The sequence below is a fragment of the Schistocerca serialis genome, chromosome 6 (assembly GCF_023864345.2).
Source record: "Schistocerca serialis cubense isolate TAMUIC-IGC-003099 chromosome 6, iqSchSeri2.2, whole genome shotgun sequence".
Classification (NCBI taxonomy): domain Eukaryota; kingdom Metazoa; phylum Arthropoda; class Insecta; order Orthoptera; family Acrididae; genus Schistocerca; species Schistocerca serialis.
In genome coordinates, this window is record NC_064643.1 from 247,571,041 (window position 1) to 247,592,047 (window position 21,007).

Sequence of the window (21,007 nt, forward strand, 5' to 3'; positions counted from 1 at the left end):
CAAAAGTGATTGCCAAAGACGGGCGGCTTTACAGACTCGTCTTTCGAATGTTTCTGTTGCCCAAGTTCTCCACCAACTGCCTCCAAGTACCAGCACAAGCAGAGGAGACCTAGGAACCGCCCCCGACTTTTCCTTGCCCAGGCCAGCGGCGAGAATAATTTACAGTTAGCAAAACGTTACCGAGTGGTGCCCGCGACACTGAAGGGATACTGTATTCGGAGCTATTGGCGCCAGCATGTCAGGACTGTTCAGTATGCCTCCACCCAATGGCAAAAATTGGGACCCTTGTGTGGTGTCACCGCCAGACACCACACTTCCTAGATGGTAGCCTTTAAATCGGCCGCGGTTCATTAGTATACGTCGGACCCGCGTGTTGCCACTATCAGTGAGTGCAGACCGAGCGCCGCCACACGGCAGGTCTAGAGAGACTTCCTAGCACTCGCCCCAGCTGTACAGCCGACTTTGCTAGCGATGGTTCACTGACAAATTACGCTCTCATTTGCCGAGACGATAGTTAGCATAGCCTTCAGCTACGTCATTTGCTACGACCTAGCAAGGCGCCATTATCATTTGCTATTTACCTTGTGATGCATGTACCGTCAGACCGATGTTCACCAATTATGGATTAAAGTTAAGTATTCCAGAAGCTACGTACTTTTTTTACTAGACTCAACTCCTTTAACTGTTCCAGACCTCACGCCAGTCTGCGTGAGTTTAAACGCGTGCCTTTCGGCTACCTCATAGTGGCTTGGCTGTCTCGCCAAGTCACAACACCTTGTTCCGACCAAAGGGTTTTTAGGTAGCCTGCCCTCCCTCCCCCTTCTGAAATAAATGAGAGACAGTTTGGTGAGGTGACTAGTTGCTCTGGCAATTTACAATTAGAGTATTTGACTGGCCAATCAATTTTGATATCTTACATATAATTTTTCAAATAGAAGATTTCAATTTTATCCCCTTTAGACATGAAGCGCTAGGTGGTAGAGTGGTGATAAACACGTCTTTAAACCGACACGTAGAGCAATGGAATTGCGATCGAACCATGGAAATTTTACTGTCCGCCCTTAACCTAGCCTTCACCACAAGGACGTGAAGATTCGCCAGGAACGGTATGTGAAAATAGAGTTCAGAAATGAGCTGAGTATACATGCTTTAAACATGACATCGTCTTCGCACTTGGTGTGTCTGTAAACTCAGAGACTCTACTCAAGAGTCACCGTCACTGTCCATTTCTAACCGTAAGCTCGTCACTTGAGCCATGATGTACCAGTATAGAAAGGGGAGAGAGTTGCTCCTACATTAGATATTATTCGGCGTGACAATTATAATGTACTAATACCGCGATTGGCGACTGAACTGTAGGTCCCATTTTTCCGGGAAGATAACTGAGGTTCTTCAGAGATAAAAAAATCGAAGAAATAGGTTGACTTGCACTAGGTAGTGAAGCCACATGAAATTATTATTCTATCATACTTGTCAGAAGACTATAATGGGAGAAGCACTATACTGATTAATTGAAAATTAGAATTTATTATTTGGAGATTAAAATGGACTGTTGTGCCATGTATTTCTGTACAAGCACTTCCTTAGTGAAAAACTTACTGGACGCCCAGTACGTAATGCCGATGGTACCGTCCCTTAATAAGTAATTAAGAAGACTATTGGCAGAATATCATCCAGACATCCGAAGACAGCTGAGGAAAATACTTCCTAATACTGTCTGTCAACCATACTGCAGCTCATTAATCCAAGTTGCTGACAAGAAACATATACAACAAGAAGAAAATGAAAGAGAATCGCTAAGATGACAATTAATTTGGCTTTAGACAATATAAAGGCGCTACAGAAACAATTGTAAAATGGTACCAGAAAATAGACTTATGACTTTCTAAAATGAAGACACTTTCACAGAATTTATAGACTACGTAAAGTCATGAAAAATTTACGAAATTCTCAGAAACATAGCCACACGTTATGGGGAAAGACGAGCGATATATAAAATGTCTTAAATTAAGAGTGAAGATCCCAGAGAGTGAGGGGCACAATAAACGAAATTAAACAACTTCAGAGGGTATGTGATGGTGTTGCAGGGAGTGCAAATTCGAATAAAATTTGTGAAGAACCAGCTAGATTGAGCTCCCTTATCAGTACGACGTAAAGCTCCTCTGACCTGGATATTTGCACTGATTCTGTTAGTAAGTGGGTCATAAGGCTGTTGTGTTCTCTCGTGAGGAAAGCTGACCCACAATATCCTGGGTAGTGACACTGCGACAGAGGTGTCGTCCAAGCCGGTCCCACACATGTTCTGTCGCAGATGGACCTGAGTATCTGGCTGGCAACGCGGATACCTCAGCATCACGAAGATATTTCAAAGCGACGTGTCCCTTGTGTGAACGAACATTATCCTAATGGAAAATGGTGCCACGAAATTGTCGCATGGAAGGTAACAGATGAGGACGCTCTAGGTCCGTGAGGAACTTATATGCTGTCAGATGTGCCTCAGTCAGTACCAGCAATGACTTGAAGTCGTGGTTCCTCAGGCAATGGCACTAGGAGTAATACCGTAGTGCCTGTCCTAAGCAGTGGACCTTCCCCACGTCGCCGCCATATTCATCGACGATGGTCACCCAGGTTACTGCATAACCATGACTCATCACTGAACGAAATGATACGCCATTCATAATCTTCTAGGCCAAGACACGACTCCAGACCCATGAATTTGTGGGGTGCTCTTGTGTTGCTACTCAGAGTCAGGTGGTGGGGAAACCGGTCAAAAGTAAACCTCGACAGGCGAGTCCATAACGCCGTTGCTCTCTCTCTGTTACTCAGTCTTTAGGTGAGTTACGTGGCTATCCGAAGAACGTCTCTCCAGCTGCCAGTGGTCCGACATGTGAGTAGCCTGCATGAAGTGGGCGTCCCGTCACTACGCTCCCTTGAGAGAGTGTTAACTGCATCCTACACCTGGGAGGGTAAGTCCTTAGTCCGGCTGTAGCTAATCCCCGACCAACGGTGCGTGGCGGCATAGAATGACGTAGGGAGTCCTTATAGGTGCTGATGTGAAGGCGCTACAGAGTGGGTGGTGCACAGTTCGGTGATCCTCCCTTGTGGTGAGCAAAAGCTGTCGAACGGAGCCTGCCCTCACGTTTCTATGCAGTTCCACTATTCGTCCAGCCGGCCAAACGCAGACCCAAAATGACGCCCCCTTTCAAACCCTTTCATGTGCTCATAACGCTGTCTAAGCCGCATCTCAGTGTTATTCAAAATGACCAATCAACTTCTGACGCTGCTGACACTCCGCGTATACCCTATCAGGCCTGGTAACAACACTAAACACGTACAACGTTAATGCACTCTGGTGCCCGTTCTTCCTACCATTCGCATACCCGCCAGTGGTGGGTGCTTCACTTTTTCGCCTGGCAGTGTTTGTAGGGGAACCAATTGCATGAATTACGTTAAAAAAAGTAAATATTTCTTCGAGCAAATGGAAGACTACATATTACTGTTTTTACTGCAACCTTCTGGATAAAATATGAATTCCTTGGATTCTTTGCTTTTACAACGACAATGGACCTATTGAGGCTAGACGAATGTAATAGAGAGATGATCTAACTTCGGTGATCGGTCAAGAGCTGGTGCATCCAATCTGGCAACATTGGCGTATAGAGTCGTGTGAGAAGCGAATACAACTGTAGTGATTTATTTATAATTAAATAAGCACATAACAAAGGTGAGAATTCTGATCCAGTGCACCAGCTCTATTACTTATAAACCATTAATTTCCATTTTTTCAAGAATTTCTTTGTACAGTGCCTTAATAACAACCTGAGTAATTTTTTCAATTTGTTGTCTTTCGGGCCGTGCCCATTGCATCATCTCTTATAAACCATTAATTTCCATTTTTTCAAGAATTTCTTTGTACAGTGCCTTAATAACAACATGAGTAATTTTTTCAATTTGTTGTCTTTCGGGCCGTGCCCATTGCACCATCTCAAAAGTGTAATATCAGTTATGAGGATATGAGCGAAAGGACAATACCCAGCCGTCGCGCAGAGAAAATGTCCAAACGGCCGGCAATCGTACATGGTGCCCTTCGCTCAGGAGTCCAGCGCGCTGGCTCCACAGCTACCGAGGCGAGAAACCTGGAATTAACATCATATACTCATAATTTCAAAAAGATCGTTTAATATGAAGGCTGGAATTTAAATAGTAGCAACTATTTATTCGTGACCAATGCAAAAGAGTTACATATTTGCACCTGTTACGTCCTTCAAAGTAATCACCTGCGTTGTGTAGAACCCATTGCCAGGGATGTGGAAGGCGTAGTATACCGCTAGCAGAGCCTGTCGAATCTCTGGAATAGTTCTGCAGCGAATGCCACGTAGTGGTTCCATTATCTTCGGAAGCAAATCAAAGTCACAAGGACTTAAATTCAGGGAGTATGGCGGATGGTATAGTACTTCCCAGTCCCATCGACCGAACAGAGCAGCCACAGCTTGGTGCTGTATGCACCCGCGCATTGTCGCGTAAAATGATGGGTGGGTTGCGCAGAAAGTGTCGCCGCTTCTTTCGCAAAGCTGGTCGCAGTTGATGCTGCAAAAAAGAACAGTAACACTGTGCATTGGTGGTATTCCGTGGAGGAACTAATGCGTTAGGATAACACCATCACAATCGTACACGAGTATCGCCATAACTTTCACCATACTGGGACTTTCGCGGCGACCCATAATGACGCCGTTCGTTGGATGGCGTTTCAGTTTTGGCTCGTAAGATGTGGCCCATGAGTCATCCAGTGTTACGATTCGGCGTAATAAAGCCTCTCCATCGCGCTCACAGCGTTCCACGTGCGTCTGAGCAGCGTCGTAACACATCCATTTCTGCATTTCCGTCAAGTCAAGCGGAACCCATCGTGATGCAATTTTTCGCATGACCAGGCACTTCTTCAAGATGCGAAGCACGATCGTCAGCGCTAATCCGGTTTTGTGGGCGAGCTCACGAATCGTATTACGTCGATCACTGTCCACTAACGTGGCAACAGACGCTAGGACGACCTGCCCGATGTATTTCTGCCGCAGTTTGCCGACCGTCGTTGAAGGCTTTTACCCAACGTGCCACTGTTCTGTACGGCAATACCGGTTCCCAGCATGCCTCTTGAAGACCTTGATGACACTGTCGTGCTTACAACCTCTAGCACATTCAATCTTGACCCAACTCCGTTGTTCCTGTTTCGAAAACATAGTGACACCGTTACGTTAGAACGCCCGCTCACAAGTGACTGTGTTTCCGTCGATTCTGCGCACGGAGGTAAGGTAGATATGTCAATATAAGTGTACTATCAGCGAAAATAGTAGGTTCCATTGCATAGTGTCTCCACAGCAGTGTTGCCAGTATTTAAGCTTCAACCTACGTATTTCTATTTGTGAAACATTGTGTTCTATTTTCAAATGTGACTGAGGCAAAAATTATGTCACTTACATAATTTACCATATGTTGTAGTTACTGTCATTAATTATCAGCTGTAGTGTCAATGTCTCTTAATGTGAGGTCTAGTAACTAGTAACTGATATGCTGTCAGTACCCACAAACTTCGCCCTATCACACTGTTGCTTTATACAGCTGACCGACCAGGATCAATAGTGCTCCCTCTAAGAAGGTATATGACCACCTCAACCTGGAAAAGCGAATAATTATTGGATGTATTCAAGTAAAAGTACCCAAGGCCTTCCTTTTCTCAGCATTAATCTTCTTCCAGCTCTAAGAATCTCAGAAGCTCCCCTGAGTGATTGGAACAAAGTTCAGAAGAATTCTCAGCTACCCATTCATTGAGATGTTCCACAAGCAGAACATCAACGCTGCAAATTAAGGAAACAGTCGTGGCGTACAGCAGACAACCTTGCTGGGTCCTCTTTCCATTCAACCATTTATGGAAAATTCAGTGGTAGCAGTAGTCAACAAACATTTAGCTAAGAATCCTTCCATGCAGATAAAAAGATTCGATCTCCTCAGACGAGAGTAGAGTAGTATGAACCGGATTCGAGTAGAAAAAGCCAGATTTGACTATCTGCCAAGCAAGAGGAGATGAGATGGTGCTGCAAATAGTGAGTCCACGTCGCTGCTGAATGCCTTCTTCGAGCGTGCAAAGTAGCGATAGTGGACATTCACCAAGCACTTATCAAGGTTCAATAAGCTATGTCTGGTGATTTAAGATTGCACGAGCCTATGATGGTGAACAACTGATCATGAGTCCATAGAATTACACTACTGGCCATCGAAAGTGCTACACCAAGAAGAAATGCAGATGATAAACGGTTATGCATTGGACAAATATATTATATTAGAACTGACATGTGATTACATTTTCAAGCAATTTGGGTGCATAGATCGTGAGAAATCAGTAACCAGAACAACCACCTCTTGCCGTAATGACGGACTTGATACGCCTGGGCATTGAATCAAACAGAGCTTGGATGGCGTGTACAGGTACAGCTGCCCATGCAGCTTCAACATGATACCACAGTTCATCAAGAGTAGTGACTGGCGTATTGTGACGAGCCAGCTGGTAGGCCACCATTGACCAGACGTTTTCAATTGGTGAGAGATCTGGAGAATCTGCTGGCCAGAGCAGCAGTCGAACATTTTCTGTATTCGGAAAGGCCCGTACAGGACCTGCAACATGCGGTCGTGCATTATCCTGCTGAAATGTAGGGTTTCGCAGGGATCGAATGAAGGGTAGGGCCACGGGTCGTAACACATCTGAAATGTAACGTCCACTGTTCAAAGTGCCGTCAATGCGAACAAGAGGTGACCGAGACGTGTAACCAATGGCACCCCAGACCATCACGCCAGGTGATATGCCAGTATGGAGATGACGAATATACGCCTCCAATGTGCGTTCACCGCGATGTCACCAAACACGGATGCGACCATCATTATGCTGTAAACAGGACCTGGATTCATCCGAAAAAAAGACTTTTTGCCATTCGTGCACCCAGGTTCGTCGTTGAGTACACCATCTCAGGCGCTCCTGTCTGTGATGCCGCGTCAAGGGTAACCGCAGCCATGGTCTCCGAGCTGATAGTCCATGCTGCTGCAAACGTCGTCGAACTGTTTGTGCAGATGGTTGTTGTCTTGCAAACGTCCGCATCTGTTGACTCAGCGATCGAGACGTGGCTGTACGATCCGTTACGGCTATGCGGATAAGATGCCTGTCATCTCGACTGCTAGTGATACGAGGCCGTTGGGATCCAGCAGTGCGTTCCGTACTACCCTCCTGAACCCACCGATTCCATATTCTGCTAACAGTCATTGGATCCCAACGAATGCGAGCAGCAATGTCGCGATACGATAAACCGCAATCGCGATAGGCTACAATCCGACCTTTATCAAAGTAGGAAATGGAATGGTACGCATTTCTCCTCCTTACACGAGGCATCACAACAACGTTTCACCAGGCAACGCCGGTCAACTACTGTTTGAGTATGAGAAATCGGTTGGAAACTTTCCTCATGTCAGCACGTTGTGGGTGTCGCCACCGGCACCAAACTTGTGTGAATGCTCTGAAAAGCCTATCATTTGCATATCACAGCATCTTCTTCCTCTCGGTTAAATTTCGTGTCTGTAGCACGTCATCTTCATGGCGTAGCAATTTTAATGGCCAGTAGTGTATATATTTATGTATGTATATAACTGTGTATGTATGTTCAACATCGCCTCCTAAATGACTGATCAAGTTCAACCAAACTTGGTACACTTATCACTTACTATCTGGAACGGATCGCTGTGAGGGTAAGACTCACCCATCAATCAAAGTAGGTGGCAACGGTGAAAAAGCAGTGTAGCCCAAGATGCGTGAAGACACATAATTTAGTCATTCAGTATCTGAGAATGGGACCACTTAGAGAATTGTAACGAACTTTTCAAGTAATTTGAAACGTTTAAGAAACTTTTCTTGCTGACAACCTTGACAAAATGATGAAAGGAAAAATGTTTATCGATTAGCGCATATTCGCCCTTTATATTGAAAAACTGCCGCTGAATGTAGCAGAAAAGTTACATCACCGTACGACGCTTAGTTGAGGAGATATGATCTCAACAACACTAAGATATGTGGAAAACTACTGTATCATGCAAGACATTTAGCTTTACTACTGCGTTGTTTCTATCTCTATATGCAACACTTTTTGTGGTCAGTATCAACGTCTGCCGCTGAATGCATCTACAAATATATATAATTGTTAGACACGTAATTCAGGAGATACGACGTGAAATACTGAGAGAGTGAAAACTGTCGCAGCGTCCAAGATGCTTCAATTTATTACTTCGTTGCTACCAACTATATTTGCAACAATTTTCGCAGACTGTACCAACGTATGTTGCTGAAGGTAGCTACAGAAGTGTAATATTGTACGACACATCGTTAAGGAGATATGTCGTTTAATACCGAGAAGCGTGACGAACTGTGGCATCATCCATACCGTTTCCACTTATTACTTCTATATTACTAACTCTCTTCACAAAAAATTGCGCAGGCAATGGGAACATATAACACTCGATGTACCTACAATATCATCTCACTGTACAGCACATAGTTTATGACATACGGCGTCATATCATTGAGCTACGTGAAGACGAAATTGCAAGGCGAAATTCCCTGTACATGCAGGTGAAATATGTGTAAAAACACATGTAAAATGTGTTAAATATATGTGAAATACACAATTACGTTCAGAAAAGACAACACACCTTGGAGGACTACAGATAGGACGTTCACATTCACTGGACGTGTACATTAGCGTGTTCTGAAGGTATGACTAGTATTTCAGTCGCCTCGGTTCAGCACGTGTTCTGCTGCCTAGTAGGCAAAGGGTCCGCCATGCCCTGGTAACTTGTTCTATGCGTGATGCCAGCGACGCGTGTACGGCGCGAATGGAGTAAGATGCGAATGATCGTAGTGGTATAGCCATCCAAGCCGCATTCACGTGGTTCCAAGGTTCATCTGTGGTGGTTGGCATTGGGTCACATCGACGCACCCGTCGTTTCACCATATCCCACACATTTTCGACTGGCGTCAAGTTCTCGTGGCCTGGCGGGCCAGGCCAAAAGATCGACATCCTGCGACACCAAGAAGATACGTGTTCGTGCAGCGACATGCGGTCGTACATTGTCTTGCTGAAAAATGGTGTTGACATTGTTGTGCAGAAATGGTATGACTACGGGTCGCAGGATGTCATTCACGTAGGGCACACTGTTCACAGTGCCGTGGACACACGCACCAACTGTGATTTGGGGTTGTACACAAGTACCCCACACAGTAGGGCCTTGAGTTGGCGCTGTTTGTGTTGTAAGAATACAGTCACTGTGATGCCGTTCCGCCTGTCTGTGGTGAACCAATGTCGCCATTATTTTCAAACAAATAAACCTGGATTCATGCGAAAACACTAAATGATGCCATTCCTGTCTCCAGACACGTTGTTGCATACAGCATTGCCGTCTAGCATGTTTTTTGCACATTCGTCAAAGGCAGGCACAGAGGTGGACGAGGCGCACGTAACCCATGCTGTAATAAACGGATCGTCACCCCCGATAGTGTGATAGTGTACGATGTATTACATTGTTCCACTGTTGCGCCAGAGTCGAGAAGGACGCAGGACTGTCGGTTCTTTCGAGGGTGGCGCGGGAGTGAGGAGAGGGGAGTGATTTGGCCTCTCTCTTCGTGCCCTACGGCCTTCCATGGACCATTCTGTACACACTCATTGCACTGCCGAAACAATTCATCCCACAGAAGCAGCTATTTTGCAGATGGATGTACCAAATTCTCTCATGCCAATATGTACCCTCTTTCAAACCCACTGATTTGACGGTATGATTCGTGCATACGTCTGCGAGGTGTCCTGCACGTCCACTCAAACCACAGTGATGCAATACCGTCGGCTCATAGCGACAACGAGAGCCGCAGCCACATTTTACCTGTAGGTGGCGTTGGGCCGCGATATCGATGTTGACATTGAACTCGAGGGCCAATATGATTCAAATGCTAATCCTTTATGCAGAACTTACTAATCCATATGTCCTCTGAATATGAAAATCATATCTCTAATCGTTCAAGCTATTATGTTTTTTTTATAAACATGAATGTACTTGACATGTGCGTACGCGGGCAAAGCTATGGGTAAAAGGCTCGTCCTCAGCCTCTGGAAAGCTTACTTATACTCTGGAAACAAATACTATAGGTGTCAGAGCCACAAGCATCCTATTGGGTTGAGCATGATGACGTGGGGAGAAAAGGGATGGGTGGATATGAACAGATTGGGAAGTCGAAGGAGAAGATGCACAGAGGGGAGAAAGAGATAAGCACAGAGATTTGGAGAACGAAATGTACAGAGCGAAGCGGGATGTGGAGGCGAACAGATAATATGGGGGAGAACATGGACAGAGAGAGGAAAGAGGAGGAGATCGACAGAGAGAGGGGAGAGGAGTAGATCGACAGAGAGAGGGAGAAGGAAGAGGTTGACGAAGAGATTGGAGGAGGAGGTCGAATTAGAGGGGAGGGTAGGAGGTAGACGGAGGGGCAGGAGGGAATGGAGAGAGAGAGAGAGAGTGAGGGATGGGGGATGGGGGCAGAGAGAGTCTGCGAAGAAAATAGAGGAGAGGGAGGAGATAAGGGGAAGAAGGAGATGGATCAACACAAGGTGGCAATAAATAGATATCCGGTCAATTCCGGGTACTAAGCCCCTTCTTTTCCCTAAGTCATAGATCGTATGACTGGTTTGATGCGGTCATCAACGAATTTCTCTCCTGGGATAATTTCTTCATCTCGGAGTAGCACTTGCAACCTATATCCTCATTTGTGTGCTGGCTGTATTCCACCGGTGGTCTAGTGGTAGCGTCTTTGATTAATAGGGAAAACGTCCTCAGTCCCGTGTTCTAAGCACAGCTGTGTTTAAATTTTGATTAAAAATCAGCATTGGCGACTGAAGACTTCCGGCATAAGAACTCACTCTCATTCTGTCAATGGTATTGTCACAGTGGACGGAGGAGCGGACAGAGGTTCGGAACATATTCTTGTCCTTGGAGCAGGAAATTTCTCCTAAACACGGGAGAATCGCAAAGATCAACGGTATGGGGATGCAGAAGGCAATGGAAACCACAGCATTAAAGACACATAACGTGATTCCGCAGGACATGTGGCCTGGAACTGAAAAACTGGTCATGATGATCTCTCCATTGGCAACAGATTGTGGAACAGTCCCCCGTTCGGATCTCCGCGAGGGGCGAGGGGGCTATCAAGGGGACGATGACCATGAGAAAGAGACTGAATAACCAAAGAACGTATGACGTTCTAAGAGTCGGCCGTGAAATGTCAGAGATTGAATATCGTAGGAAAGCTAGAAAATCTGAAAAGGAAAACGCAAAGGCTCAATATAGATATAGTAGGGGTGAGTGAAGCGAAATAGAAGGAAGACAAGGATTTCTGGTCAGATGACTAAAAGGTAATATCAACAGCACAGAAAATGGTACAACGGGGGGAGGATTCATTATGAATAGGAAGGTAGGGCAGAGACTGAGTTACTGTGAATAGTTCAGTGATAGGGTTGTTCTTATCAGAATCTATTGCAAAACAACCCTGACAACAATAATTCAGGTATACATGCCGAATTCACAAGCTGCACAGAAAGAGATAGTGATAGCACATGAGGATATCGAAAGAGTATACAGTACGTAAAGGGAGATGACAATCTAATAGTCATGGGGGGCTGGAATGCAGTTGTAGGAGAATCAGTAGTAGAAACGGTTTCTATAGGATATGAGGCTGAGACAAGGAATGAGAGAAGAGAAAGGCTAATTGAGTTCTGTATCAAATTGCAGCTAGTAAAAGCTAATACTCTGTTGAAGAATCACAAAAGGAGGAAATACACTCGGAAAAGGCCGGGTGATACGGGAAGGCTTCAGTCAGATTACATCATTGTCACCTCAAGATTCCGAGATCAAATACTAGATTGTAAGGCGTACCCAGGAGCAGATATAGACTCAGATCGCAATGTAGTAGTGATGAAGAGTAGGCTGAAGTTTAAGTTATTGGTCAGGAAGAGTCGATACACCCCGAGGTGGGATACGGAAGTATTAAGGAATGACAAGATACGCTTGAAGTTCTCTGATGCTATGGATACAGCAATAAGGAATAGCTCAGTAGGCAGTACAGTTGAAGAGGAATGGACGCCTCTGTTACGGGCAGTCACAAAATTTGGATAGGAAACATCGATACAAAGAAGGTAACAGCGAAGAAGCCGTAGGTAACAAAAGAATTACTTCAGCTGATCAACGAAAGAAGGAAGTACAAAAACGTTTAGGATAATTCAGGAATACAGAAATACAAGTCACAGGAATGAAAAAAATAGGAAGTGCAAGGATGTTAAGACGAAATTGCTGCATGAAGAATGTAAAAAAAATCAATAAAGAAATGATTAACATAAGGAATGACTCAGCATATAGGAAAGCAAAAAAACCTTCGGCAGTATTAAAAGCAAGGGTTGTAACATTATGAATGTGTAAGTAGGCTGTTTAGGTTTTTGTATTGGTAACGCTACCTCTGTATGAAAATCACTTGCTGTGCTGTGTGCAGTCTGTGGCTGGTTGGCATTGTTGTAATACTCGCCATTGTAGCGTTGGGCAGTTGGCTGTTAACAGCGCATAGCGTTGTGCAGTTGGAGGTGAGCCGCCAGCAGTGATGGATGTGGGGAGAGAGATGGCGGAATTTTGAAATTTGTAAGACTGGATGTCAGGAACTGCTATGTATATTATGATTTTTGAACACTATTAAGGTAAATACATTGTTTGTTCTGTATTAAAATCTTTCATTTGCTAACTATGCCTATCAGTAGTTAGTGTCTTCCGTAGTTTGAATCTTTTATTTAGCTGGCAGTAGTGGCGCTATCTGTATTGCAGTAGTTCGAGTAACGAAGATTTTTGTGAGGTAAGTGATTTGTGAAAGGTATAGGTTAATGTTAGTCAGGGCCATTCTTTTGTAGGGATTACTGAAAGTCAGACTGCGTTGCGCTAAAATTATTGTGTGTCAGCTTAAGCACAGTCTTGTACAATTTTTCAAAGGGGACGTTTCATATGTCGACCCTTAGCCGAGGATACCTCACTGGAATCTTCTGATTTTTTTCTTGTAGTTTGTGTAATTAGTATAGATTTTGTTTATTGCTAGCGCGTAACTGTAGTTGCAGTCTTTCATTGTTGTTGTGGCATGCATGTAGATTTGCACCAAGTATTTCGCAGCTGCGCTTGCAATTAACTAGATATTATTTTCAGTGCTATGTTAATGTGTTCTCTTATTTTTGCTCTTCAAATTGTGCTTTTCTGTGTTATCTTGTGAAATATTGTGACAATAATGGCGTGTGAAAAACGTAACACTAGGCTCCAAAGTAAACTGAGAAATAATAGTGACGACGAGCGTAGCTTATCAGCGCCACCGAGTAATGAATTTACTAATGTTCAAATTAGTAATTTGGTAACTGTGAATAGGGAAATGGAGCGGGCGTCAAATAATGCTGTAGACAGTAAAACAAGTAGTGAGCAGGGAAGCATTATCGATCGATCGGTCGGCAACAGCTCGCCTCAGGAATCGGGAATGACAGAACACAATATTGCAAATACTGTAGACTCAGGTTTTGGGTTCTCACCGTTTTCTCAAATGAGTCAAGACACATTTTTCGCTTGTCAAAATGTGAATGTTGCCGGTGCAAATTCACTGCCGAAAAGCACTGAGGAACATGTTTCAGACACCAATGCATTGTTATTACAATTAATACAACAAATGGGACAAACACAGCAAAAGCTTCAAAAGTTAGACACAGTGGAACAAAATCAGAGACAAACACAGCAAAAGCTTCAAAAGATAGACACAACGGAACAAAATCTTCGGAAGTTAGGCACCACACTTGAACAAACACGTGAAGATTTAACTACTGAGTTACATAACATTGAATCGAAATGTCAAAAAGTTTGTAATGACGTAAAAACACAGATTTGTGAGCATTTTCAACCTATTTTTTCGCGGCATGAAAATGCTTTACAGAATCACGAAGCAGCCATAAAAGAGCTGAAAACTACTGTTCATGAAAATCATGAGACCTTGCAAGCTAAAATTGACTCAGTAGCATCTACCGATTCGGTTACGCAACTTGCAAAAACTCAGGAAAACTTAAAGGTCACAGTAGATACTCTGAAACTTGGTTTAGAAAAACACACTGAGGAAATAAGTACACTATCGGAGAAAGTAGCCGAACTTTCGGATCAGTTCACTAACTTATCTACAAAGGTAGATGATCTGAATGACACAAGACCTGTAGCCATCACTGACACAGAAGAGTATGAACAAATTAAGAAATTCAAACAAAATCAGAATCAAATTAATACGCAACACCAAAGAGAAATCCGGGAAGTACAAGATCAGCTGACACAGGTAATACAAGAATTACGTATTTCAGAGGACACTCGCACCCCAATACGGGAAGAGCGACATAGAAATACGGAACAGCCACAAAATAATAACACAGCGCATTTCGAAAATTATGAAAGAAATTGGCAAGGTGCACCGAATTTTGAAATGGAACCGCCGACACAACAATGACCGATATGCGACTCGCCGACATGATGATTTTGACTATAATCTGTTCATTACTACACGTAAATTTAAAACATTTAAGAATTCTGGCAACGACATTCATCCACAAGCATGGCTCCATCAATTCTCTCATTGTTTTCCTCCTAACTGGTTGTCAGAACACAGGTTAGAATTTATGTGTGGCTACTTGGAGAATGAACCAGCTGTAAGAATGTGATTGGTCATTCACGATTGCCACAGTAAAGGAGAATTTTATCATGCCTTCCTCTCAGCATATTGGTCTCAAGCTACACAAGACCGAGTAAAACATAGCATCATAATGATGAAACGTTTCGGACAATCTGAATTTTCCAGTCTTATGAAATATTTTGAAGACATGTTGCATAAGAATCAGTATCTTTCAAACCCATACAGCCCGTCAGAACTCATCCGCATTTGCTTAATCAAATTGCCTGAACATTTACGACGTATTATTTTAGCAGGACGTTGCAAAGACGACATAGAAGCTTTTCAGGGACTGTTACAAGAACTGGAAATTGACGCTGACAATCGCGGAACGCGAAAACAGGAGCACAACAATTACAAGTCACATCTGTCACAATTCCTCGATGACAGAAAAAATACACGACAAGGCTAGTCTTAAAACGTAAATCGTGACCAAAACAGACACCACCCGTACGACAACCACTGGCAGAGTAATAATAGTTACAGAGAAAGATCGCATTTCCGTAGTAATGAATATGACAGAGATTACCATAGAAACAGACAATATGGGAACAAGAAGAATTATTATCAAGGGAGACAGAATAACTTCAGACGCAACGGTCCACCGCACAGTTACGATTCCGGGAGAAATTCTCCACCATGTGATCGACAAGAAAGAAACTATGGAATCTACCGACATGACGACAGACGATATAATCGTAATAACAGACCTGAATTGCATCAGAATTGGCGGGATTCAAAAACGGCAGGGCCCTCTCAACAAGTTGAATTTGTAGAAGTTAGGTCTCCTAATCCCAGTAACGACGCGCGCCAACAAAGAAACAGACAATGACTCGCACCGCAGGCAGCCGCGTGTGCCGCTGGCTCAGGAAAAAATAACATAGACGCTAACCTTGAGAAAAATTCCAGTATTCCTTACCGATGTATACCGCATGATAATTGCGTTCAAGTTGAAAGGGTAAAAGATTGCACCACATTTCACATTAAAACCGTTTATTGAGAGATAATCTGCTTTTTAACTTAGTCTTTGCTATAAAACTTTTCACTTCACATTTCTAGTATGCATTGTCAGACTTAGAAACTGTTACCATGCAACAATGTTTGAAGTTAAATGTCCAATCAAGAACCAAGAGAACTTATTTAAACAGAAATTACGAATGCATTGTTATAGTGAACAGACGACACAGTGTTCTTATTTGTACATTCTTGCTTTGTTAGTTGCACGAGTACGTAACAACTATAAGGCTTACATACTTAGAACATATACTGGTACTACTAATGAGATTTTAATGCCACATTTTGGTTTACTTGAAAATACATTCTGGATTTAAAGTACTTTCAGTGAGATACCAGATGACACAGTGGTTAGTTTATGTGACAGCTACACAATTATATCACGACACTACTAATATGTGACACGATTTACATTGTTGCTTTTGCAGTGTTTCTGTTTTATATCTGCACAGTTTTTCTGTATTATTCTAGAAAGTAAAACATGTTTTAGTTGTAACTTTTGTGGTATAGCTACAATGAGACAGCCTTTTCCGTAGCACAACAATACGTTACAGCACAGTACTTTCTTCATCACGGCAATAAGCGTAATAACTAAGATATCTATACGCATAGCATTTCACTTTTGTTTATCATGAGGTAAGTACATTAACTTTTGGGGAACTTAGCTTTCGGAGGACGATAACTACGACACTTCCACAGAGATTATCTTACACGATGCACAGTTTAGCGCTACAGTATTTGAGTGATTAATTTTGTACTTAAAACATTTATTTTTAAAGATATTTTAAGTACAATGATACAAAGGTTTTAGATGATACATTTCATTCCATTGCTGTAATCTGTAACACCTGAGGGTATTATTCATTTATCCTCAGGGGGGTACACGCTTACTTTGTGTACCATGTGTTTGGCAATCACAAGGAACCCTAGCTAATGTGGTATTTGTTTATACAACTTTACACATCGGTACCATATTTCTCTAACACATAAATTACACAGCTATCTGATCATTTAACTGAGAGAGACAAACATTTTTTTTACTACATCAGTGACATGTTTACGCAATTACACAGTTGGATACCTTCACACTTATGAAATTGTATTTTGTCTGTACTGTGTGAACTGTTCATATTTTTTCGGAACCATTGCGATACTATGAGAGCTTTGAGTGATGTATTTGGTATGGGGTCATGATTTTTCAACTACGTTTGAGGTAGATGACACTACTGAAATGAGCAGAGAATTTTCTTTAGGATTTGAATTTATTGCAGAAAGCTACGACGTTTTTGAGCTTTGGCTGAGTTTTTATGATGTTATTATTATGATGACGATGTGTATTATGCTGTTGAGGTATGTTTATGATCAATAAGCTGATGCTATATGAGGAATTTGATTATGCTGCGTATTTATTATGATGAAATATTGAAGAAGTGTCGACGAATATGTATATGTGTAATAAAGTAAGGAATAATGAGTAGTGGTTAGGGGCTCTGACTTGTGAAAAAGTATGTTGGAAACCAATAATCGTACTTTAAGAGTTATGAAATGTGTCTAAATGCGTGAATGTATCACAATGCCGACGAATATTTTTTGGACACTGTTATATGTATAGGATTTAGTTTCTACAGATTTGCAACGCTAATTCTCGAACTGTGAAGTTTTTATATGAGACTGTCACTGTAGTGCAAACTGGTGTCGTAAATATTTCGGTAAGAAAGTTAAGTGACCACCTGCACGTAATGCGTCGTGGGCATCCAGCTGCACGAGTCGCCTGGAAAAAAGCATTAGTGTGTACCTTTCAGAGGCACAGGTGGAAGAAAAAGAGGCCATTATCCTCGCTATTAACATTCCTTTGTAGAAAGCATTGCAAATACGACACACTCAAACTCGAAAACATATGATTACACTGTGGAGCTCTTAATTTATGATATTTACTGAAATGCCTAATGAAATGACGAGAAACATTTTAAATTTATTGTCTTTCTAGTTGAGGGATTCTTTTGCCTTTGGAGACGCCATTTGCCTAGTGAATGACGTTTCATGTATTGCTCTATATAGGCTATATATATTTGCTCATTTTGTTTAATATCTAGTTCCTAGCTGCCCTGCAGCATTGGTTAAAATAAAATTTTATAGATGTACTAATATAGATATTTTATGCCTACTGATCCAGTAAATACTAACTTTATGATGTACTTAAAAAAAAACGAAGGAGCACAAAAAGACATTTCCCTTCACAGGAATTGCATACAGAATTTTCTTTTCAAGTACTTGGTAATTTCTTTTGTAGAATAAATTGTGATGCATCACTCTAGTATTAAGATGAGACATAGGTATTAGACATGGCCATCTTTAGTGTAATTTTTTTTTTGCTCGAGCTTTGTCATGTTTAGATATAAGTTATTACATTTGCTGCTGCTGTTTGCCAAGCATAGTGCTACTAAATTTCACTTTGTAATACTCTGTTAAGCTAGTTTTACTACTGATTTATTTTTCTTGTTGCTGCACATTGGCTCATATTAGTTGTAATGTTGCATTGCTTGGTAATTTAGATTTACTGCAGCTTGCTTTGACAATTTCCATTTTTTTTCATTGCTGATTGTATTAATTGTTTTATGCTGCTGCATTGCCTCGTTCCTTAGTTTAGCATCTGAGCTCAGTAGATTTAAGTTAGCTTAAGAGGGGGTAGACTATATAAGAGAATGAGTTGCGATGAATTGGAAGAAATGCATTGAGAGGTTTTACAAAAAAAGTACAGAAAGCGGGTATAGATAGCACTTTTTGAAATAATGAAGAACGAAGGGAGATCTCCAAGAAGTAAAGAAAGTTTTGTTTGCAAGGTACTGCAGTAAAACAAACCCTGTCCTTTCCCTTTCTGTTATTCTGCTATGTGTTTGTGTACTCTTGTATACTTGTGTTCTTCCTGGCTTTATATGTTTAGCTGATGAGAGTTATGTTGTAGAAATTTTATAATAATATGTTATTTACTGTGTAAAGATGTTTAGACATTATTTATTCTGTTTTGTTTTAATGCTCATGTGTGAAGTTGATGTTTCAAAAGTTATTCTGATCTTTATGCATGTACTTATGTCATAATTCCTGCAACACTGATGTATCTGTTTATTTCAATTCTTTTGTAAAGCCTATACTACTACAGATTTATCTGTATTGTTATGTTCTTTAATGATGTATTTTGTACCTTTGTAATTGTATTCTTATGTTACAAAATTGTAATTGACACCAGTTCATCATATTATTAACTTGTAAGTTCCATTTCACTGCACATGTTTCTGTTGGTCATAATATATGGACAATATGTGAGAAGTAGGGACTCATAGTGTTTGCACGTGTATTAATAATTCAGCAAGGGACTGGATAACAGCATTGCTGGTTTTAAGGACAGTTAAAAAAATTTTTTTGTGAGTGCACAAGTGGTGGTTTATGGACTTGCTATATTGTCCGCAAGACTCTTCGATGGTAATTGTGCACCTGCACAGTCGCAACAGATGGTTGCTGGCTGTCTCTACAAGGACTACAGTGGGTCTGCATCTTTGATGATCCACCAATACCATTATTTCTACAAGGACTGCAGTGGGTCTGCACCTCTGGTAGCCCACCAATACCATAATCTCTACCAGGACTACAGTGGGTCTGCTCTGTGATGACCTACCTACCAATACTCTTCAAAATTTCGACTGACTCTGCTGTGGGTTTGCTCTGTTGTGGACCAATACCTGTCTGTATGTCAAGAGTCAGCACTGTCTTTCCGTTGGAAGGACAACACTACTTCTTCAAGATTGCATAGAAATCCACTATTTCTGTGTGCATTTTCTTTTACTGCTCAGACTTTGAGAAAAAAAAAAACTGCAATTTTACTGTGATGGATGATCAGGACTGTCTTTATGGACTGTGAGAAAATTTTAGCTTTTGACCAACATTGTATCAGTGAGTATGTGCATTTGATTTATTTGTTATTGTAATTGTGAAAAAAAATTGTAACAAATATGTATTGGCCAGTGCCCAAAAAATTTGAAAATTTTTTGTGGGGAGCATGGGGGCTATGTAAGTAGGCTGTTTAGGTTTGTGTATTGGTAACGCTACCTCTGTATGAAAATCACTTGCTGTGCTGTGTGCAGTCTGTGGCTGGTTGGCATTGTTGTAATACTCGCCATTGTAGCGTTGGGCAGTTGGCTGTCAACAGCGCATAGCGTTGCGCAGTTGGAGGTGAGCCGCCAGCAGTGGTGGATGTGGGGAGAGAGATGGCGGAGTTTTGAAATTTGTAAGACTGGATGTCAGGAACTGCTATGTATATTATGAATTTTCAACACTATTAAGGTAAATACATTGTTTGTTCTGTATTAAAATCTTTCATTTGCTAACTATGCCTATCAGTAGTTAGTGCCTTCCGTAGTTTGAATCTTTTATTTAGCTGGCAGTAGTGGCGCTCCCTGTATTGCAGTAGTTCGAGTAACGAAGATTTTTGTGAGGTAAGTGATTTATGAAAGGTGTAGGTTAATGTTAGTCAGGGCTATTCTTTTGTAGGGATTACCGAAAGTCAGATTGCGTTGCGCTAAAAATATTGTGTGTCAGCTTAAGCACAGTCTTGTACAATTTTTCACAGGGGACGTTTCAAATGCAACGGGAATTCCCCTGTTAAATGCAGAGTAGAGAGGGGATGGGTGGAAAGAGTACATTGAAGGCCTCTACTAAGGGAAAGATTTGTCTGATGTGATAAAAGAAGAAACAGGACTCGATTTAGAAGAGATAGAGGATCCAGTATTATAATCAGCATTTAAAAGAGCTTTGGAAGACTTAAAATCAAAAGAGGCAAAAAGAATAATTAATATTGCGTCAGAGTTTCTAAAATCATTGGGGGAGTTGCATCAAAACAACTATTCACATTGATGTTTAGAATGTGTGATTTGGAGCCACACCCTCTGACATTCGGAAAAATATCATCCACCTTAACAGCTAATGCATCCAAGTTGCTGACAAGTCATACTGAAGTCTGTCATACAGAAGAATGGAAAAGAAAATTGAGGATGTTTGAGGTGATGATCAGTTTTGTTTTAGGAAAAGTAAAGGCAACAGAGAAGCAGATCTGAGTTGCAGTTAATAATGGAAGCAAGACTAAAGAAAAATCGAGAC